Raw genomic sequence first — 23473 nt, 5'->3', positions numbered from 1 at the left:
AAAAAAATGAGGTTTGGAAGAGAGTGAACTACATCAGTGAGAAGTGATACTATAAAGGAACACGAGCAGAAGCAGCAAGGGTCAGCCTGCCTTTAACGAAATTACATTGTTTGAGGTTGTTATTTTAAGAGCTTTTCCATCTTGCCATGTCTGAGCGCTGCTGTCCTGCTGTTACATCACAGAAGGCTGAATTGGTTTGATGCACTCCAAAATAATATCCTGATCCAGGAGGGATCCCTTAAGGGTTAAGGTTAACTCATAGCAGTGGCTGCTCTTACATTTTGATAGTTAATGTGCTGTTTGCTGCTGTCTTTCTGCACTTAGATGAGAGAATATCATGAGGAGCATGGCTTACAGCAGTGACATGGAATCATAGAATGGCTTGAATTGGAAGGAACCTTAGAGATAATCTAGTTCTAACACTCCCATGGGAAAAGACATTTCCTGCTAGACCAGGTTACTCAAAGCTACATCCAGCCTTGTCTTAAAACACTTCTAGGGATGAGGTGTCCACAGCTTCTCAGTGGACGGAACCCTTTGCAGTGTCTGACCACTCTCAGTAAAGAACTTCTTCTTAATGTCCAATCAGAATCCACCCTGCTCTAGTTTAAAATCATTGCCCCTTATCCTGTCACCACAGGCCCATATAAATAGTCCCTCTCTAGCCTTCGTGTAGCCCACTTCAGGTACTGGAAGGCCACTGTAAGGTCTTCCCAGAGCATTCACTTCTCCAGGCTAAAGAGTCCTAACTACCTCAGCCTGTCCTTGTAGGAGAGGTGCTCCAGCCCTCTGATCATCTTTGTGGCCCTCCTCTGGACCCTCTCCAGCAGTTCCATATTCTTCAGCGCTGGATGCAGTGCTCCAAGTGGAGTGTGATGAGAGCAGAGCAGAGGGACAGAATCACCATCCTTGGCCTGCTGGCAATGCTTCTTTTGGTGCAGTTGATATGGTTGGCTTTCTGGGCTACTGACACATATTGCTGGCTCATATCAAGTGCCTCGTCAATCACCAAGAAGCAAGACGTCATGCGGGTTGTTGCAATGTTTGGACTAGTGGCCATTGCCTATGGGGGTTATGTCACTCATAAAGTGCTTTGCTAAACTTGCTGCCTTGTTTTTTTGGGGGTTGGGTTTGTTGTGTTTTGCACTTGAATCTCGTTGCCATGGCGTGTGACTGAGGCCTAGCACAGCTCCTAGAAAGGACTGCCTTTCTTTGAAGCATGAATGTCACAGCTGAGATCTTGGATAGCTGGTGATAGTCCTCATCAATCTGAAGCTTCTGTGGTGGGGAGCAGGGTGCTTTCCTGAGGAGATGGTGCACACCACGAGGGGATAAGTAGTTCTGTGCCTCTCACAGTGCAGCCAACACAGAGACATCCATATCGCTGTGTAATACCTTCTTTGAGATAAATGCCATGGAAAGCCTGCAACACTGGACAAATTTGCTCTGCCATATGCTTGTGGAGGAGTATTTTTCTGAAGCTTTTATGTGTGATTGGTAATCATAGATGGGTTTAGAGAGACATTTTTGAAAGTGTGAAGGGAGAGGAAGGGCAGCATGCTAATTTGAATCAATTGTAGTGCTCATCGAGTCAACATCCAGTGGAGACCAGTTCATGATGTGGTTACTTCTTTTGCTTACAGAAAGCGTAATCCTGCATTGAACAACAAATTCAAGGTCATCTTAAAAAAAAAAGAAAAAGGATATAGCCCTAAGATTTACTATGTGGTAAATTCTTATCTCATGCAGAAATTTGTGAAACAGGTTTGTAAGCAGAACACAGTGTGGGTTTGTTTATTTGTTTGTTATGCAAATATAAGAGGAGATGGTTCTTGGTGCTGCATTGAGCTGAGAACACCCAACAGAGATCAAAATTTGGCTTTAACACATGTGTCCTAAAGGAAGGAATTTGTGGTTTAAGATCTTTGGCTCCTTACCGGGGACAGGAAGAAGAACAAAGATGTGTACAGCCTTGAGCAAGAGATCTGAGAGCTGTGACCCAGACCTCCGTGGCAGGGGATTTGGAACTAGATGATTTTCCAACCCAAACCATTTTCTGATTCTATGACTCACCCCTTGGTCTCAGCCCTCTGTCTTCACCTTCTTACCTTTTACATCAAATACAGAGGTACCAAGCACTGCCTGGATTCATACCCTGAAATAAAAGGGTTGAATTGCTGTGATTGTTGCTGATGCTCAGTCACATCTGATCAAGTGGAAGGTGTCCCTGCCCATGGCAGGGAGGTTGAAACTAGATGATCACTGAGGTCCCTTCCAATCCTGACAGTTCTGTGATCTTTCTCCAAAGTCCTGCCAGGACCAATGGGATCATTTTGCAGTTTGAAGGGCTGCTCCATGTTTATCTACCCTATCATCTACAGGACTGCAACTGATGCAAAATCAATCAGCATGTCACAAATATGCATTGAGTCAGCGTCCCTGGAGGTGTTTAAAAGATGTGCAGATGTGGTGCTGAAGGACATGGTTTAGTAGTGACCTGGCAGTACTAGGGTAATGGTTGGACTTGATGATCTTAAAGGTCTTTTCCAATCTAAACAATAGTATGACTGTGAACTGCTCCCTCCTTCTTTGGGAGATGAGATCCAGTAGGGTGGATGTTAGCAAATGAAACATGACAATTTTAGGAGCAGAAAATTGAGAACTTTTTGGCTGATCTTAAATGAAAAAGTGGATACTTTACCCTTATGACAAATGATGAAGTATCTTTTGCTATCTAGAGACAGCACTGTCATGAGGCCAGGCTGTTAATTTATTGCATGAATGATGGTGGTACCAGCCAGTGCTTATCCAAGCTAAGACTATTTTAATGAACTAACTCTTGAACTTGGAATTTAGGGAACAACTTTGGGCTAAATTAAGCAAAGGAGCAATATCACTGAATATTAGAATCAACATTGATTAATTGGAGTCACTTGCAGTAATTACAGCTAAGATTGAAGTCCGTGGTGAGTTTTGGTTTTGTAGGGTGGTTGTTGTTGTTTTGTGGCTGGTTTTTGTGGGGTTTTTTATTATTCTTTATAATATTACTATCTCTTCTGTGAGGAGATAAACAAAAAATTAAAAAGACAGGTGGAAAGCCTTTGGCTTGCACCTCATCAAAAGGGAACGTAAGTTTTGATGACAGAAGAGCTGTAAATATTTTATAGAATTCAGCCGGGAATCCATCTGGACCAGACTTCTTTTTTTAGCCTTTCATTCTTTTATAATTTCCCTTAATTTTATCTCCAGAGAGCAGCTATCTCAACTTTCTGAACTGAGTATTTGCAAATGGATTTCAGAACAGTTCCTTGCAAAATAACAACCTGGTGGAGGCCTCTATTTCCTCAGAGCAATTTAAAGTGGGACTACCCATCCCTCCTGGAGCTTGCACATACTCTATTTTGCAATGAAACCATTTATTCTGAGGCATCCAGAATGTGTACAGTGCCTGGCAAAATTTAATTGATGCTGTTGTTTATGATACTTAGTTGAAATAGCAACAATATCTTCTGATTTTTATGAGCATGTAATCATTAGGGGCCAGATTCTCATACTTTGTGTGGATAACAAATTTAATCCTTGGATTAAGGCAGCACAAAGAGGGAGGCACTGTTCAATTTGAATAAATATTTCTGGTCTCATTGTGGAACAAACCCATTAGACACAAGTCTGTGCACCCTCCCTATGCTCCCACGAGCTTAATTGCCTGAATTGTTTGGGGGTTTTATTTGACCTTAAACTCTTTCAGTTATGCTCCAGTTGCAGTGTTTTCATTGCTTCTCTTAGTGAGATTGGGGTTTGATTTGAAAGGTACAGTGGATAAGATGTTCTGTCTTACTTGAATTTAAAGATGGAGGTTTTTATCTTTACATAGCTGACTTCAAGTTTGTTTAGGTTTCAGGTTTTGATATTGTTTTTTTGTGGTTTTATTTGGTTTTTGGTTGGGGTGTTTTTTTCCAACTTAAATATGATTCGATCAAGTCATTTACCAAGGAGAATATAAACGATGGAGAAGAGGAGTTGTGTGCTTGTAGTGGTTCTAGAAACTAAAAGCTGTCCTCTGACTTTCTGTAATGGGTCTTCAGAAGAGCTTCCTGTGCTTTGGGACTCACCAGCCACTGTGTCTCCTCCCTGTGGGCTCTTCTAAGAGCTCTTCAAACCGGAGCAACTCTTCAGAGGAGGTGGGAGGGCACATGAACCTTGTTATCCTTCAGAAGGTCCTTGTTGGAAAGCTATTACCTATGGCTGTGATCGGTTTAGCCAAGGATTTTTGTCTGCTCTGAAGCTGCATAAGGCCCATATGGTCTCCATTTCTCTGCTTTGCCTTGATTTCAGGAGTTTGGACTTTGCTGTGGTTTTTCACAAAGGGAAGAAAGTGTCCAAACACACTAGAGATTCTTCAAAATCCTCTACTGAGGTAGGAGGGGAAAGAAGCCCAAAAACCCAGGGAAGGGAGGGAAACTCCTCTAACATTTGTCCAATTGATTTTTGCACAGGCCTTCTTCCATTCTCATTGCCACCTTTTAATTTTTTCTTATGCAGGGGGACAAAGTCAAATGTTCTCTGTTCATCAGTTCTGTTTTTGACATTTCTCTTCTTGCCCAAGCTATTCCATGCTTTGCACCTCATGCTTGAGTTTTCAGTTTCCAAACAAAACATTCCTCACTGTCACTGGCACCTTGCAGCTGTAATTTCTGTGGATTATTTTGTGTCTGTGTAGGTTTGGATGAGTTCCCACAGCTTTGAATGTAACTCAAGCAAACGGTGCAATAGAACGTTTGAAATACAAGTTCTTTTGGTCTCTGTCCCAACTCCATTATGGAGTCTCCTTCACATTATGTTTTATTTATTTCATTTTCAGAATGATGCTTTCTTCAAACTGAAAACATTTGTAAGATAAAAAAAAATAGAAGTTAAAACCTGACTACATGCATACAGGGAGCAAGAGGAAACGATTCGCCTCAGATGTGGATCCTATCATTTATGTAGAATCAAATCACTAAAAAATTCAACCAAGCAATAATAAAATGGGGCCATTAAGATTAGACAAGCTTGGAGAGAGAATAAAAAGTCATGTGTGGGAGTATGTATTTCTACTCAATATGTGTTTCTTCTCAGTGGTGTAGTTCTCTGTAATGCTATTGTTAAGGGAATGTGATGAGAGTGTTGTTGTGGACACTGCTGTCACCAGCTGAGAGCAGATACAGCAGAAGAGGGTCTTTTTTTACTTCATCTTCTTTGGGGCCAAAAGATTGTTATATACTGATGGATTGATTGATCAAGTTCAGTTGTAGGAGGTTTAGCAAAGCCAAGTGCCACGAGTCCCACGCAGTGCTACAGGCTTGGGGCAGAGTGGCTGGAAAGTTGCCTGACAGAAAAGGACTTGGGGGATGTTGGTTGACAGCTGGCTGAACCTGAGCCAGTGTGTGCCTCAGTGGCCAAAAAGGCCAACAACATCCTGGCTTGTACCAGCAATAGCAGGGCCAGTAGGACTAGGGAAGTGATGGGCTCCCTGTGCTGGGCACTGGTGAGGCCACACCTCGAATACTGGGTTCAATTTTGGGCTCCTCATTCCAAGAAAGAGCTGTTCCCTGATTCAGAAGCAGTATATTTAATACCACGTGGTGGACATTTTCTTTCTTCCTTTTTTTTTTTTTAACTTCTCATTGCTTCTTTTTCTGTCTCCTTCCTTCTACTTCTCCTCATCCTGTTTCATTTTAAGCCTGTGTATGATTTTTATCATCTACAGTGGCCTGTGGCATGAAGTTCATCTTTCCTAGACTTGGAGGACTACCTTCTTTCTTTCATTCCTGTCTTCTCCTGGATTTGATGCATTATTTCCAGTTCTTGCAGGAGGGGGCTGTTTGCCTTTTCCAGGTGACTCAGGACTTCTTGGGCTTTTATTCTATGATCTTTTCCCCCACTCTGTCATTCCTTTCTCAGCCTTAAGAGATGTTACCTCTTTAGTCCTTAATATGTGGTAGATCAAATAAAACACAGAAGAAAGAGGTGAAAATGATAAATGTAATGGTAAATTTTAGTATTTTGTTAATCTTGGTCTGTTTACTGAAAAGTTAGGCCCCTCCTGTGTGTTTTGACTTGTTCTCCAGTCTTCACTGACTGGACTGACTAAAGTCTCTGCTAGTAGTCATGAGTGCTCAGATGCCTTGTGCACACACTGAGATTTAGATGCCTTTATTTGGAGCTGGTTCACACTCTCCTGCCAGCCCAGAAGACTGTGCATCACCAGTCAAGTCTACCAGCCTCACATGTGCCTCACATGGTATCTTATGATGGTCCTTGTCACCTATATTTAGCAAGTTGCATCCCACATTGTGTGTCCTGTCTCCATCAGGCTCTTAGACATGGCTGTTTGAAAAATACAAACTGCTTTTTTTGCTGGAAAAAACCCTGCAGTCTGTATTTTTAAGGGTAAGTTCTTGCTTCGTGCAGGGTTTGATAGTCAGATGTTTTGCTTTGGCTTGTTCAAGGCTTGGCGTTCTTGCATGAGTCATGCACTGAAGCGAAGCTGCTTTTTCTTCTTGATACTTGCTACTTGGTTCCCTTTGGTGCCATCATGTGCTACATGAGCTTATCAGCAGGAAGGAGGAATTCCAAAGTGTGTGGTGAGTGATACCAAAGCTGAGAAATGAGCTGAAATGGAGCCTTTATGGAACCATAGAATCATTTTGGTTGGAAGAGATCTTTAAGGTCATCAAGTCCAGCCATTATCCCAGCACAGCCAGGTCAGCACTAAACCATATCCCTCATAAGGCACCACATCTACACAGCTTTTAAATCCCTTTGGGGTGGTGACTCCATCACTTCCCTTGGCAGCCTATTCCAGGGCTTGACAACCCCTCCTGTGAAGAAATTCTTTGTGTGCACTTCCTTATTGTCCTTGCCTGTAAGCCTTCAAGCACAGTGAAGGGATGAAATGTCTTTCCTCCTGCTATGCTAATCCTGTTTATGCCTACCATGTTCTGCTGTAGGCAGGAGATGTGAATCTCAGTCATGGAGAGCTTCCACTCCCCAGCTGACAAGGATTGGTTGTTAGCACATTTTTCTAGGATTCAGGCAAATTTGTTGCTATTTCTTTTTTTCTCCTGCATTCCTATGGTGAATGTCTGTGGTCAAAACCATCCCACTTGCTTACTCCTCTACAGTCCACATTTCTTAATTTTCATCCTGTTGCCTTGCTGCAGGCAGCTCCAGCCATTCCTTGTCCCACCTGTGCTTTGCAACTACTAAGGAGCACCCCTTGCTTTAAACCCTCCTTGGTTTTGAATGGCTTTTATTTGGGGAGGGGATATAATGTTAGTGAAACTGCTCACTCTCCCCCCACAACTTAGGGAGAGTGTGGTATAGTCTATAAATGCAAAGCCCTCTGTGAACAGTAGATTGATGTGCTGTGAAGGACCACTTGAAATAATTGAGGGTTCAAGTAACCCTCCAGCAGTGAGGGGTCTTGGCAAAGGTGAAAGAGTTGGAAAATTGGAACATTCATTTCTTTTTTTCCCCATTGTGTACTGTGGCCAAAAGCAGGTTCAGTAGAGGTTCTTCAGCAAATTGACATTAATTTGGAAGGAAAATTGGCTCACAGCCTTTGCTAGCTCCAGATTGTTTTGTGACAGGACCCAGTGCAAACCCAATGATCTTTCTGCATTTTCTCATTGTTGCAGCAAATGTATTTTTGCTACTTGGTTTGACTGTGTCTCACAGCATGGCCATTATTTGCAAGTCCTGTGTGAAGACACATAGTTGGAGTCACCATAGAAGCACAATGGGCAGAGCAAGGAATAGAAATGTCAGAACTGCTCTTGTCAGCAGAAGCTGATGGTGCATACAAACTGGCCCTTTTTGCCTCTTCTTGAGCTACATAGAATCATTTTAGTTGGAGGAGATCTTTAAAATCATTGAGTCCAACCATTAACCTAATCCTGCCAGGTCACCACTAAATCATGTCTGTCAATGCTACATCCACGTGTCTCTTAAATCCCTCCAGGAGTGGGGACTCCACCACCTCCCTGGGCAGCTTGTCCCACACATTCACAACACTGTTAGTGAAGAAATTTTTCCTAATATCCAACATCCTTTCCTTCTCCAGGCTGAACAGCCTCATCTTCCTCAGCCTGTCCTTATAGCAAAGGTGTTCCAGCCCTCTGGTTTTTATTTGTGGCCACCTTTGGACCCACTCCAACAGTTCTGTGTCTTTTCTGTGATGAGAACTCCAGAGCTGGGCACAGTGCTCCAGATGGGGACTCAGGAGAGTGGAGTAAATGGGCATAATCACCTCTCTCAACCTTCTGCCCATTCTGCTTTGGTTGCAGTCCAAGGTGTAGTTGGCCTTTTGTGCTGCAAGTGCACATTGACAATTTATGTCCAGTTTTCTATCCACCATCACCCCTGGTCCTTCTCTGCAACGCTGCTCTCAATCACTTTATCCCTCAGCTGGTGTTGATACCAAGGATTGCCCTGACCTATGAGTAGGACCTTGGTGTTGTTGAACTTCATGAGATTCATGCAGATCCATGTCTCAAGTTTGTCCAAGTCCCTCTGAGTGGCATCTTGTCCCTCGGGGGTGTTAACTGCATCACCATTCAGCTTAATGTACATCAGGAAGTGGCACAATAGGACATCAGCGATGTTGGGTTAGCACAGTCATGAAATTTAGGAATCTATTAATTCATTCATTTTACCCTGTGTCTTTTTCCCACAAAGCATTGCAAATGTGTCAATCAGGATGTTCCTATGGCCTCAAAAGCCGGGTTCTGCACATTGGCCACAACAACCCCATGCAGTGCTACAGGCTGGGGTCAGAGTGGCTGGAGAGCAGCCAGGCAGAGAGGGACCTGGGGGTGCTGGTTGATGGTAGGATGAACATGAGCCTGCAGTGTGCCCAGGTGGCCAGGAGGGCCAATGGCATCCTGGCCTGCATTAAGAGCAGTGTGGCCAGCAGGAGCAGGGAGGTCATTCTGCCCCTGTACACTGCACTGGTTAGGCCACACCTCGAGTACTATGTCCAGTTCTGGGCCCCTCAGTTTAGGAAGGATGTTGACTTGCTGGAACGAGTCCAGAGAAGGGCAACGAAGTTAGTGAGGGGCTTGGAACACAAGCCCTATGAGGAGAGACTGAGGGAGCTGGGGCTGCTTAGCCTGGAGAAGAGGAGACTCAGGGGTGACCTTATTGCTCTCTTCAACTACCTGAAGGGGGGTTGTAAACAGGCAGAGGTTGGTCTCTTCTCCCAGGCAGCCAGCACCAGAACAAGAGGACACAGTCTCAGGCTGCGCCAGGGGAAGTTCAGGCTGGAGGTCAGGAGGAAGTTTTACACAGAGAGAGTGATTGCCCATTGGAATGGACTGCCCGGGGCGGTGGTGGAGTCGCCGTCACTGGAGGTGTTCAGGAGGAGACTTGACAGGGTGCTTGGTTACGTGGGTTAGTTGATTAGGTGGTGTTGGGTGATAGGTTGGACGCGATGATCTTGAAGGTCTCTTCCAACCTGGTTTATTCTATTCTAAAACTGGTTGCCATTCTCAGATTATATTTCTGTATTCTCTTGAAATTTCATATAAATGTATAAATGCTCTCTCTGGTGCTCAGCTGACCTAGGGTGTTGTAGTTGGTCTTTGTCCATTTGTGAATGTTTATTTATTTTAATAATTAATAAATTTGCTCTGACTTCACAGTAGCAAACTAGACAGCAGTTCCCTCTTCTTTGTGTTTCTCCTCTATGTTTGGCTTTTGTTTTTGTTTGTTTCCCCACAGAAGAGAGACATTAATATTCATCTTTTGTAACCAGTGAAAAGGCAGCTGAAACCTGGATTCTGAACTGACTGGAAATGTAATTTTGCTGTTCACTGAAATATGTAATACTTCTGTGCTAGGCGTAGGGGTAGATTAAGACTGTTCTACATGCAAGGTTCACAAAAAGTAGACAACGTGGCCCAAGCTACCAGAGAGAAGGTGGCAATGCAGAGGAAAACCAAAAACTAAAAAGAAGAAAGAAAGAGAACTCTTGGTGGATTAGAACAGGCAGTGTTTCACAGCATTTGTATTAGAGAAATTCAGGGTTGGAAGCTGTTGAGATCATCTTATCATATAATTGATTCAGTTGGAAAAGACCTCCTAAGATCATCAAGTCCAACCAGCAACCTAACACCACCATGGCCATTAAATCGTGTCCAGAAGTGCCATATCTACACAGTGTTTGAACACCTCCAGGGTAGTAGCTCTACCACCTCCCTGGGCAGCCTGCTGCAATGCCTGACCATTCTTTCAGTCAAGATTTTTTTTCCTAGTATCCAATCTAAACCTCCCCAGCACAATTTCAGGCCATTCCCTCTCACTCTATTACCTGATACTAGGGGCAAGAGACCAGCCCCCACCTCACTGTAACCTCCTTTCAGGTAGTTGTAGTGTGCAATAAGGTTTCCCCTCAGTCTTCTGTTCTCCTATAGGAGCCAGAAGAAATGTTGCTTAACCATTATTTTAATCTTGTTTGAAAAAAAAATAAAGAAATAGGAAGGGGTGCATCAATCTCAATGCATCTCAATCAAAATAAGCTGAGAGTGATCTGGCAGTAAGTCATCTAGGCTCTGCCATCTTTATAGCCCAGACATGATCATTTGTAAATGTTACATCCAGCTCACTGGCAGCAGACTCCAAAACATCTTTGGCTTCTCAAAGACTGTCTTCCTTCTTTTTACTTGATCTAAATACCTCAGTATCAAGGAAGCCTGATTGCGTCTTCAGGTGGAGATATGTGAGTCCTGAGGATTGACCTTGCAAGTGCAATCACTTTGTAATTTATCTCACTCAGCTGCAATGTTTGGGAACCAAACTCCTTCAGCGTGTGTTGCCTTGTGCTTTGAAGGTCTTACCACGTTGTATGTCATCCTTTTGGTGGAAGGCTTTTTCTATCAGTCTTAAATTGCTGCTTTTGCTCTTGAGAAGTTTATGCAGCTTAAACAGGGCGGGGTTAGGAATCTGAGATTCCCAGGGTAAACAAAATACATCTGTGCTTTATTCTTGGCTTTTGCCTGAGGCCAACCTGTCCCTGGTGCCACTTAGTGGCATTTGAAGCCTGTCTTCAGTTCTTTTGTGAGAAGACATGCAACTCAGGTTGATGTGGAAGAAAACTCTGTCTATTGAAGCAGCAGCTGGGACTGACATGAAAGGAGTGCAGAATTATTCCAGATTGTTTGCCTTACCTCTCTCTTATTCTCTCTCTCTTGTGTCTGGTATGCAGACATTTATGTAATGTGAAATGTATACAGATGATTCCTTCCCATCTCTGTTCCTTAGGACTTCTTTCTTCTTTATGTTGAGTGACAGTCCATCAGTTCTTAAGTCCTCTAATGTCAGTAGCAGGTCTTAAATATTAAGTGGTGCCCAGCAACAGGATAAGGTTCAGCAAGCACAAAATGTAACACTGGAAGTTCTGTCTGAACATGAAGAAGAACTTTTTTGCTTTGGAGGTGACAGAGCGCTGGAGCAGGCTGCCCAGAGAGGTTGTGCATCTTCTTCACTGGAGAGATGCCATACTCATCTGGACACATTTTTGTGCAACCTTCTCTAGGTGAACAGGGAGGCTGGACTAGGTGAGCTCTAGAGGACCCTTTACATCTCCTACTGTTCTATGATTCTGTGAGTCTTCATGAACTTGGTGGTGCTTGTGATTGACAGGAGGGTGTTCCTTTGTTAACCCTTCCTGTTATTGATATATATATGTACACATATATATATTTAAAAATTTACCTCTTTTACTTCCAAACTGATTCCAGACTACTTCTTTTGTGAATTTACCTCTCCTTTCTCCTACACTTTTTTTTTGTTCTACCTTACCAGGAAAAGGGGGAGAGGGGAGGAATCTCAATCCAGTTAAAGCTCAAACCAGCACACTGATTAAAGAAGGAGTTAGGCAGAAAGTGTTCCTGTTGGATTTGCATAATATTACTGAGCTAGTGGAACAATGAGATGAAGTTAAGGCTGTGATCAGTTGCATTTATCACCAGAGCTCTTAGTGTCATCCCAACTAGAATCACAGGAGACCAACTGTCCCTATCTGTGAGTTGTTACAGATCTCTACGAAATGTTTTGGATGTCTTATCTCACTGTCTCTGACTTCACAGCTGATCTTGATAGTATCTGTTCTAGAGACAAACTGCTTTGCTTCTGGAGATATCTATGAAGGCATCCATTCCACAGGGAAGAAAATCTCAATCTGTTATAAAGTGACCAGATGCTTCCTTGAAATAAGGCTTTGATGAGGAAGAATGCAAAAAGATTTTATTTTCTCATTATTTTTTAGAAAATCTCCAGAATAGCAGAAGTAGCTCAATTCTGAGATAACTGGTGCTGGTTTTACTTTGTACCTACTCCATGATGCCTTAAGGCTGTGGGCGTTTGCTTTGCTGTGTAGTACACTTGAGCTGGAGGAGGGTAGACAGGAGCATTATTCAGCGTATCGAATCAGGTTGCTCACAGTCACAAGAGACATTGTGCCTGTTAAGTACTAGATATGTGTCTCTAGAAGTTTCTGGAAGATAGTTTGTTTTTTAGAAGGCCTTGTTGGATATTAGGAAAAAAAGGAGTGGTCAGGCATTGGAACAGGTTGCTCAAGGAGGTGGTGGAGTCACCATCCCTGGAGGTGTTCAGAAAACATGCAGACATGGCATTCTGGGACATGGTTTAATCGCCGTGGTGGTGTTAGGTCAATGGTTGGATTCAATTATCTTAGAGGTCTTTTTCAACTGAAATGATTCTACAGTTCTATGATGATAAATATAACATCCTGGGGTTTATTTGTTGTTAGGTTTGCTATATTTTGTATCATGTCAAACTAGACTAGACAGTGTGCTCTTCAGGCCGTTGGGACAGAGATGACTTCACTCTCCAAGAACCTTTCATTAGTGTTAAAACTTATTTGGGAAGGAAAATGGGAGGAAACATCCATATTGCTGCATCTCTATCCCTGCTGCATACAGAGCATCACTCCTGGACCACTCTCCTGCTACTCATTTCTTCAGCCCCTGAGCACTGCTTTCCTCACCTTGCCTGAGTGAAGCCATCTGAGAGCATGATGTTAATATTAAAACTTCACCAAAGATCCAGAGGAGCATAAATCACCTCAGAAGCACAGGCTGAGAAAGAAGAACGTCATCCCCTGCAGCTGTTCTGATTGCCCTCTGACAGATGTGTTGCAAGGTGCAGCAAACAGGGATTTGTGCAGTTACACCAGTTGGATGTTAAAGCCACTGATTACATTAAAATTATTATTATTATTATTATTAATAATAAAAACAAAAGTGTTTCAGCAGCAGGGCTTCTTTATAAAGCCAGGCTCTCTGGGAAAGAGCTGTTTTTCCAGGTGACCAAAATAAAGGTTTATTGAGTTTTGGTTTTAATAGTTAAGAAAAACCCTGAGAAAGCTGAAGAGTGACATGACTGACATGAGTGACAGCTGAATCTGGGGACCCAACTGTGAGAGAGGATTTGGAAAAGCAGCACTCTGTGGAAATATTGCCTTTCATCTCATGGCCTCCTAAAACTTCCACGTTAACTGAGTTAATCTTAGTACTCTGCAAGTAAGATCTGTCCATTTTACAGGCAGGGGAATTGAGACAGATGTAAGGAATCACTTTCTCCAAAGACTTGGACAGGCTGTGCTGCCATTCAGTAAGACCTGGACAGGCTGGAGAGTTGGACAGCTCTTCTAACAGTGTCTGGGTCTGCTCCTTCATTAACAAACCTCAGAGAGGCTCTTATGGAAAGAAGTGACCTGGTTTGGCCAGACACTGTTAGGATTGATGTGTAAATATGACTTGCATGAAATGATCTGCTCTCTGTTGAAAGGACAGGCTGGTTGGTGCAGGGATTTTATTTGGGTTAAAAACCTTGGAAAAATGTATGTCTAGGTGGCCATGCAGAAATGGAAGTGTCACTGCTAATCACTTCTGAAGCTTCCATTGGAGGCACTTTCTGTCAATAAGATGGTGGTAGAACTGGGAATAGAGCACAAGAGTACCATTCCTCTCACCACCCCTTGTGTTCATTAATGGCAGATAATTATTATCCAAACTGTGGTTTATTGTTGTAGAACTGAACATTAAACAGAAGGAGTCTGCACTATGGTAGCAGTAACATTCCCTAGGCAGGAGAAACTCAGCAGCACCAACAGCTCTGATGTGTCAGCCACTCTGCCAAGGTTTGGTGGCACCACCAAACTTGATGAGGAAACACTTTGCCCTATCATCCAGATGTTAAACAGTAATAGACTGCAAAGATGTTAAACAGTATTGGACTCACTATTGGCCCCTAACCAGCCTTAGCTGATTTTATCCCCTCCAGGTGTAAGAAAACCTCCTTGTTGCCTGTTGCCAGAGGTGCTCTGTCCTTCCTCATAGGTTCTCCCAGTGTCTCGCTTTGTTTTTCTGGCTTTGATTTAGAGCTCTTCCCTTGTTTTGTCCAACACAAATGAAGAGAAAAATTTCCTGCCTTTTTGCAGCAGCTTTGCACAGATTTGAAGGCTCAAGTTTTCCCATCAATCTCCCTTTCTCTAGGCGACCCCATTTACTCAATCTTTCCTAGCAGGCCACATTCTCTTGACTTCTTGTCATTCTTCCAGCTCCCTCTAGACTCTCTGAATTCTCTGGCAAAATCTTTGCTGAAGCCTGATGCCTACAGCTGAGGTCACTTCACTGTGAGGCCAAACCAAAAGTTTATCTCGCCTGTCTACATATTGTAATCCTCTTTTTACATCCCATGGTGATGTCTGCCACCTTTACATGGAATGCTGCTGCAAGTCTGAGCTGAGCTTGCAGTTCTGTAGTGTCTCTCTGTTCTCTGCAGCACTGGCTTCCCCATCATTTCTCCATCATTCTTGCACTTGTTTCCTTCTAAATTCAAGTCCCTGCAGTTGACCTGAATTGTGTGGCATCTTGTTTTCTTTGTCAAATGTCAATTAATGCTTTGTTAGGATTGCTCTGAATGCTGAATCATAGAATCATAGTGTTGTTTTGGTTGGAAAAGACCTTTAAGATCATCAAGTCCAACCAAGTCTGGTGCTAAGCCATGTCCCTCAGCTCCACATCTTTGCATCTTTTAAACACCTCCAGGGATGGAGATTCAACCACACCCCTGGGGAGCCGATTCCAGTGTTTGAGAACCATTTCAGTTAAGTCTTCTCTTCTAATATCTAATGTAAGCCTTCCTTGATGCAACTTGAGACCGTTTCCTCTTATCCTATCATTTGTTCCTTGAGACAAGACTGACCCCCACCTTGCTCCAACCTCCTCTCAGGGGGTTGTAGAGAGTGAGATGGTTTCCCTCAGCCTTCTCTTGTCCTGACATAAACCCAGTTTACTCAGCTGCTCCTTAGAAGACCTGTTTTCCAGACCCTTCACCAGCTCTGTTGCCCTTCTATGGACCTGCTACAGCACCTCAATGTTTTTCTTGGAGTGAGGGCCCCATAGCTGCATCCAATACTCAAGGTGTCATCTCACAAGTGCTGAGCTTGTCATGCTACTTTTGATCCAGGCCAGGATGCTGTTGGCCTTCTTGGCCACCTGGGCACAGGCTTGTGGGGGACTGTGATGAATCTGTAGACCTTCTGATGAGCTCTGGTGAGAAAACATCACTGTGTTCCCATGAGAAGTTGGAAACTCCCTGGACTGGATGTTGGAGGATGAGAAACTGTAAGATAAGATAGGAAGACACTTGGACTAGCTTAACAAGTAACCACAGAATCTTGAGAAGAGTCTGTTAACCAATCACATGCAGCCACAGTAACTAGATAGATACAAATATGTGTTGCTTGCTGGAATAAATGGAGTCTTTTGCCTTTCTCTATATGTGACTTGCGTTTTATCTTCGTCGCTCTGACCGTCACCCTATCCCTATCCAGCGACACAAGATGGTTCATATTCAGCCAGCCAGTACTGTTTGGTGGTGTGTGTGTGTGGTGGGCTGAAGTTTCCCCCAGCATTAACTTTAGCCAGACTAACTCAGTTATGATGTTAATCCCTATTTCATCCCCAAGATCACTGCTCAAAATACAAAGCAAGCAGAGCCTGGTGGACCCAACATAGCACAGTTTCTTCTTTGGTTATTGCAACAGTCCATTGGGAGGATTTTTCTAATTAAAACCAATTCACCTGCACCTCCAATCCACTTCTTCTACCCCTAACAATGTAAAGCTGTAATATCTGCTGTTTTTTTTTCTACCTTCACTGCCTATTAACTTCTTGCATAAGGAAATGAAAGTTGATTTGATATGACTTGTTGCCAGATGCAAACTGCCTGTTGCTCTTTTCCTTTTCTTTAACATCAGATACTTCCAGTAAGTTTATTACCTTGTTTTTGCAGGAGATGGCAATGAAGTTGATGGTTTTGTAACTTTCTTACTCATCCTTTCTCCACCCACAATAAGGGTCTGCTAAGTGGTCCATGAATGGCTCCCAAGCTGTTTCAGGCATCTCAGGAAGAAAATTGCAGAATCCCAGAACACCTGAGGTGGGAAGGAGCCTTTGGAAGCCATCTAGGGTCACCTGGAGCTGGTGGTTAAGGCTCATGTTCAGCCAGGCCTGCAATATTTCCTAGGATGGGGACTCCATGACCTGTCTATCTAACCTGTGTTGGTGCTTGACCACCCTCAACATGAAATAAAAAGAAAACCAAACAAAAAAACCCCAATCCAAACCAAACCAAACAGCTTCTTACTTTTCTAAGTGGATTTCCCGATATTTAAATTAATTAAATCAAAGACTCATGGAATTTTTCAGCTGGAAAAGACCTCTAAGACCATCAAGTCCAAATTGTATTGCTGATGAGTACACTGGGAAGAGTTTGGCTCCATTTGGTTCCTTCTTCCCATCAGATATTTAATCATGTTAACAACCCCCAGCTTTGAGCCTTATCTTCTCCAGGGTGACCAGTCCCAGCTCCCTCAGTCTCTCCTCATATATCAGCTGTTCCCATCTCTTAATCATCTTCGTGGCTCCACTGGATTTGCTCCAGTATGTCCATGCCTATCCTTCTTTTCCATTTCTTTCCAGTGTGCTTATGTATTTCTCAGTTGTGATGGGTTGGGGCAGACCCCCTCCCCACCACGGGCAGAAATAACAACTCAGGCAAACAGGTTGCAAAAAGTGATGGAAAGTTTGAATAGAAAACAGTGAGTGTGTACAGAAAGCTAGAAGCACAGTGACAAGAGGAACCCCAAAACAGACCCAGAAAGATCCCATCCCCACCTGAGGGTGCACCCAAGACCCCCAGGGCTCCTCCTTCCGCCCCACTGCTAGGCTAGTCTCAGCTGGCCAGATCTGAGAGTGCCCATCCCACCGTGGCCTTGGGCCTAGCCAGGCCCATGGCTCGAGACGTCTCCCCCGGTTACCAGGTGGCGGAGGGGAAGGAAAGAGGAAGTGCCAGACCCCGCGGTGGATTTTATAGTGGTGCAGGAATTATGGCAGGAAATACCTAATTTCCTGTGTCCACCCACTGGGCTGGACTTCTGGACACAGGAAACACCCCTGTAGCAGAAGGCACCCAGCCCAAACTATGACATCAGTCCAACTCAACTTTAAACATACCCACCTTGCCTAAAGTGCTCTGTAATATATTTACTCTGTACTGAACTCTTACTTTTCATGCCTGCTGCCATGGTGGCCATCTAAATGGAGACTGATTTATATAGTGGAACAATTTAAATGATTTGCCTGCTGGGTTTTGCCTGCCAGTATCTTTCCATTCTGAGAAACGTGGAGGACCGACCCTTTCCTTGAGATCCTACATCATGCTATTACATTCACTGCATCATTGACTTCTACAGGATGTACAAAGTAAGAAGTAGTTGCATGTCCTTAAAATGAAGTTCTGGGCAGAATAGAATAGAATAAACCAGGTTGGAAGAGACCTTCAAGATCATCGCGTCCAACCTATCATCCAACACCACCTAATCAACTAAACCATGCAACCAAGAACCCTATCAAGTCTCCTCCTAAACACCTACAATGATGGTGACTCCACCACCTCCCCTTTCCCTGTAAGTGTCCAAGTCCAGGTTGGATGGGTCTTTGAGGAACTTGAAGGGTGTCCCTGGTGATGGTAGGGGGATTGAAACTGGATGATCCTTACAGTCCCTTCCAACCATTTTGTGGTTCCATGAGAATACAAATTCACGCCTCTGGCAGAATGGATGTGGTTGTTCCTTCGTTTATATTTTAGGGGATGAGGATAAAGCTGAGACAATGCTTTTCTCTCTCTTTTTTTTTTTTTTTTTTGTTCTTCTTTTTATTTATTTTTCTTGTATCTGTTAGGCAATGCTCATTCCAGTTTGTACAATCTACTTGTAAAGTAAATTGGACAAGTCTCCCTGAGGAGCAGTAAACAAAAGATGTGGGAGATGCCATGGGAATGAGGAGGGAAATGGTTTTATTGCCAATCAAGTTAAAGATATTTAGATCTGCTGTTAAATTTTCCTGTAAATATGTGACTGTGGGGTAGGAGTGGTTGTGGAGCTGTGTGAATAAGGGATATTTCAATGGCTCAGTAGGATGGGGTGGGAGGTGGTTGTTTCTAAATAGATTGGCTAAACTGAACCAAAATATTTCATTGTCAGAGGTTGTTGTTTATTTATTTATTTCTCTGAGGGGCAGAATAAAAATATAATGGAAGCATGCTTTGAAAATGATAAAACAACACAAAACATTTGGAGTGCTCTGAAAGCTCTTCCTTCTCTCCTCCTTTCACACAATTCTGTTGAGCCAAAAATAGATGCATTCACTGTTTGCCAAAGCAACACTTGCCCAGTTGTAATCAAGTAGTTTTACAACACGGTATAGATGTTCACGTTTGTTGTATGTAGTCTTGGGGAAGTCACAGCACTTGCTTATCTCTAAATAGGAAGGATAGATCAGGATCACCCTCTCTATAGAAGCAGTTTTCAGTGTGTTTGCCCCACTTCCCTGCTTATAAAACATTAGAATCATTAAGGTTGGAAAAGACCTTTAAATTCATTGAGTCCCAGAGTAACACAACTGCCTCGACCACTAAAGCATATCCTGAAGCACCACATCTACAGGCTTCTTGAACACCTTCAGGGATGGCAACGCCACCACTTCCCTGGGAAGCCTGTGCCAACAACTGACCACTTTCAGTAAACAAACTTTTTCTAATATCCAATCTAACCCCCCCTGACACAACTTTGGCCTTTTTTCTCTAGTCCTATTGCTAATTACTTGGGAGGAGACAAAATACAGCCTGCTTTCAGGTAAAGACCTTCTCTGGACTTTCAAGACCCCTCTGGATGTGTTTATGTGTGACCTGTGTTATATTCTATGGTCCTGCTCTGGCAGGGAAGTTGGACTCCAAGATCTCTGGAGATCTCTTCCAACCCCTGATACCCTGTGATGTCAATTCTTTGTGTATGTGGTACACTGAGCCTGGGTGTGAAAGCTGGACCTTGGATTTCTTCAGCTTTCAGTGCTTTCTTAAGGCAGTTGCACTTCCATCCTCTTTTATGTGTCTGGTCCAATTAAGGGAGGACAGTGTGATTTCCTTTAGTCCTAGACTTTCTGTGTCTGGTGAATCTCAGCAGCATTTTTTTTCACTTGGTTTTGTTTAAAAGAAAAAAGAAGAATGAAATACAAGAGTTGCTGGAGACCACTGTACTGTTCCCAGTACAGTACAGAACTGGGAATTTCTGGTGCTTTGTTCTTCGTGGAAGACAAACCAAGGGAATAGTTGCAAGCTGACTGCTGTGTTGTTGTCCCTCAAAAGAGACTTCAGCCCTTTGCTGAGGCATCTATCAGTGCATAGATACATCAGAATGTCATGCAACACATGGCCATGTACCAAGAATTTCTTACAAACTGGAGGCCATTCCTGGCTTTTTGCACATTGGAGGGAAAGCTGCCGGTCCTGGCAATGTCCAGTGTGGGTATCCAAGCCCAGACAGACATCTCATGTCATCCAGCCTTACACTCCGCCATCTTTCTTGGTACAAGAAAGACATGAACCTGTTGGAGTGGGTCCAGAGGAGACCACAGAAATGATCACACCTCTGCTGTGAGGACACTCTGAGAGAGGTGGGGCTGTTCACACTGGAGATGAGAAGGCTCCAGGTACACCTTATAGCTGCTTTTCAATACTTAAAGGGAGGCTGTAAGAAAGGTGGGGACAGACTTTTTTTAGCAGGGTCTGTTGTAACAGGACAAGGGGTGATGGTTTTAAACTAAAAGAGAGAAGATTCATAGTAAATGTAAGACAGACATTTGTCACTCTGAGAGTGAAGAAACACTGGCAAACGTTCCTCCAGTTGGTGGTAGATGCCCCATCCCTGGTAACGTTCCAGGTCAGGTCGTACAGGGCTCTGAGCAACCTGATCTAGTGGAAGATGCTTGTGCTCATTGCAGGTAGGTTGGACTAGATGGCCTTTGAAGGACTTTTCCAATACCAACTCTTCTACAGTTATATGATATTGCCTTTGCAGTGAAGGGATTGCAGATGCTTGCTTGTTGGAGATAGTGGTTTGCTGGCCTGTTTTTTTCAATTCTCCTTCAGTTAACAAGTGACATTTTTAAGACAGAGCAAATACCTCAAGTGAGGGCAGGTGGTGTTCCCAGTCATCTCATACCAACATCTGCGCTCCACTGGACTGTCCTATCCTGCTTCGCTCCAGCATCACCATATTGCTGCTTGACGAAGGGCTACCCAGTAGGCAACATTTTCTTCCAGGTTTTTAAAGGACTAAGTCTCTGTCCTTAGCCTTCAGATTGTATCTGTTTGGGTAATTTTTTCGTACTGTTGGTGAAAGGAAATATCACAGTATCACAGTATATCAGAGGCTGGAAGGGCCCTCAAGAGATCATCAGGTCCAACCCCCCTGCCAAAGCAGGATCATTTAGGGTAGTCCACATCGGAATGCATCCAGGTGTTTTTTGAAACTCTCCAGAGAAAGAGACTCCCCAACCTCCCTGGGCAGCCTGCTCCAGTGCTCAATCACCTTCACTGTAAAGAAGTTTCTCCTTGTGTTGAGGTGAAATCTTTTGTGTTCAAGCTTGAACCTGTTGTTCCTTGTGTTATTATTGTGCAGCATGAAAAAGAGCTTGCCCCCCCTCCCTTGGACAACCACCCATCAGATACTTATACACATTGATGAGGTCCTCTGTCAGTCTTCTCTTCTCAAGACTATATCAGCTTGATTTGGTCCTGTATCATGCCCCAACTACTGCACCACCTTTAGCTCTTCTCTTCATTCACTAATTATGATCTCCATGCCTTAGGGTTTGAACTATTTTTAATATCAAAGTCTTGGGACCCTGCTGATGTGCTGGAGGGTATCTTGGACTCATGATGAGACATTAGAGAGGTGGGAAGAAGTAGTCTTTCCCTGATGGTGCTGCATTAATTTCATTCTGCCTTGCAACTTTTATCTTTTTTTTTTTTCTTCTTTTTTTTTTCAAATCAGGAAGGAAAAATAACTCTGTCTCCAATATTTATATTGGAGACCCAGGAGCTTATAATATAGCAGTAAACTGTCTCTTTTGAGAGCTCATCAAGACTGCAGCATGATGGATAGGCTCCTAACCAGCTGCATAGTGGTAATGTTCCACAAGACAGCATTACCTATTTTTGATGGAGTACCTGGTCTTTCCCTACCAGCTCAGGATCTCAAAGCACTTTGTGAACAGCGAGGAATTAAAAGTCTTGCTGTGGCTGAAACAGATAAATGGTTGCCCTGTATCACTAGAGAAGATAAGGCACAAGGAGGTCAAATGACTTGTTTGCCCCCAGGATCAGTGGCAGTCCAGGAGACCTGGATTTTAGTGGTTTTATTTTTCACAGGCAGACATCCTGAATTTTGGAGATAGTCCTTTATTATTTTCATTTGCCTTTCCCCCCCATTTGTTTCCTAGAATACAGGAGTTTAACTGACTTCTAACAATGTTGTACCTGTCTTTTTCTCTGTTTTATTAGGTTTGAACTATCATCCTATATCCATTACTATCTAGAAAATGTCTTATGGATCCATTGATGGGAGTGGGTTTGGGAGCAGGAATCCATTTGGAGGCCCTTTGAGACAAGGCTATCAACCTCTCGGTAAAGTATTGATCCCTTGCTGTAATTTATTCTGCTTGACTCCTTGGGGAGTGAAGTTTTACTTGCTCGTGCTCGATGTGGCTGGTGTATAAATATCACACATTCTCCAGAGCTCATTTCTGATAGTGATTTCCAGGCATGAAAACCAAACTTTTGTTGGATTTGATTTGTATGATGAAGCTTTGTGTTATGTTGTGGTGGCTTCTCCTTGACTGGACCCCAGGTGGTCACCAAGCTGCTCTGTCACTCCCATTCTCCACAGGCTGGAGGAGAGAAAATAAGATGGGAAAAAAGCTCTTAGGTCAAGATAAAGGCAGCTTAATAAAGCAAAACCAAGATTTATTCTCTACTGCCCATCAGCAGGTGATGTCCAACCACTCCTTAGCAAGTAGGGCTTCAGAACATGGAACAGTTGTTCTGGCATACAAACACTGTAATACCCAGTGTTGTCTCCACCTTCTCCTTTCTCTTATCTTTTATTGCTGACTAGACAGCACATGGTATGGAATAGTCCTTTAGTCATTTTGGGTCAACTGTCCTGCCTATGTCCTCTCCCAAGATCTTACCCACCCCCAGCCTACTGGTGAAGCTAGAATGGTGAAGAAACAGCTTTGATACTGTGCTGGTATTTCCCAGACTTAGCCAAAACACTGATGTGCTATCAACACCTTTTCTAACTCTGTGTCCAGAGGACAGGATTATATGGGTTGCTGTGGGGAAAATTAACTCTACCAAACCAAATACACATGCTCAGGACTTGAGGCTGCAATGTCGAAGAGCAGCACTGACGAGGATTTTGGAGGCATTTTGGGGCATTAGAAGAAGAAATGCAGCATATTCTTTAGACTGGCTTATTGCATTTCTTACCTACCTGACATCTTTGCAAGATGATTATGTGATTCTGTGAAGAAGTTTGTCTCAGTGGTTGTTCTGTGGCTGGCAATAGGCGCACTGATGATGGGAGTAGATGTGCAGATGTGCAAAGGGCAGTGGGCTGTGCTTCCACAGAGAGTAACTTCACTTCTGTGGAGGCTGCTAGAATGTGGGAAATGATGTATTCAGGTGTGGCAACAGGGTGAAGAACTTGCTCAGGAAGTGCTGAAGCAGTGGCTTGCAAATGGTATGATAGGTTTTTTTTGGTGGCATTTTTTTCAGCAAAGACGAGATGCCTTTTCCTTACCCGTTTCCCTCTTGCCCCAAATGGCTCTAGAAATGCTAAAGTGAAAAAATAAAAGCATCCAGATGTCAGCTTGTGCATCTGAGATGGTCCCAAGTGTGTGAGCCAAAGCTGCTTTTCATAAAAGTAAATTCATCATGTAACTCTCATAACATGGAATGCAGCTAATGATTATAACCTCCTGCTTCTCTGTGTTGG

General features: G+C 43.4%; 1 long non-coding RNA gene across 1 annotated transcript in view; it reads left to right on the top strand.

Moving 5' to 3' along the window:
- The window catches only part of LOC137453710 (uncharacterized), a 117109-nt gene extending 95017 nt beyond the window's left edge, over positions 1–22092 (top strand). The window contains exon 3 of the long non-coding RNA XR_010990446.1: positions 21976–22092. This is a non-coding gene — a long non-coding RNA (uncharacterized lncRNA). The remainder of the gene's footprint in view (positions 1–21975) is intronic.
- The last annotated feature ends 1381 nt before the right edge of the window (positions 22093–23473 follow it).

This window comes from Melanerpes formicivorus, unplaced genomic scaffold (assembly GCF_026170545.1).
Source record: "Melanerpes formicivorus ecotype bairdi unplaced genomic scaffold, bMelFor1.0.p_v2 SCAF_71, whole genome shotgun sequence".
Lineage (NCBI taxonomy): Eukaryota > Metazoa > Chordata > Aves > Piciformes > Picidae > Melanerpes > Melanerpes formicivorus.
The sequence above is the reverse complement of the archived record's forward strand: the minus strand, read 5'-3'. Positions and strand labels throughout refer to the sequence as shown.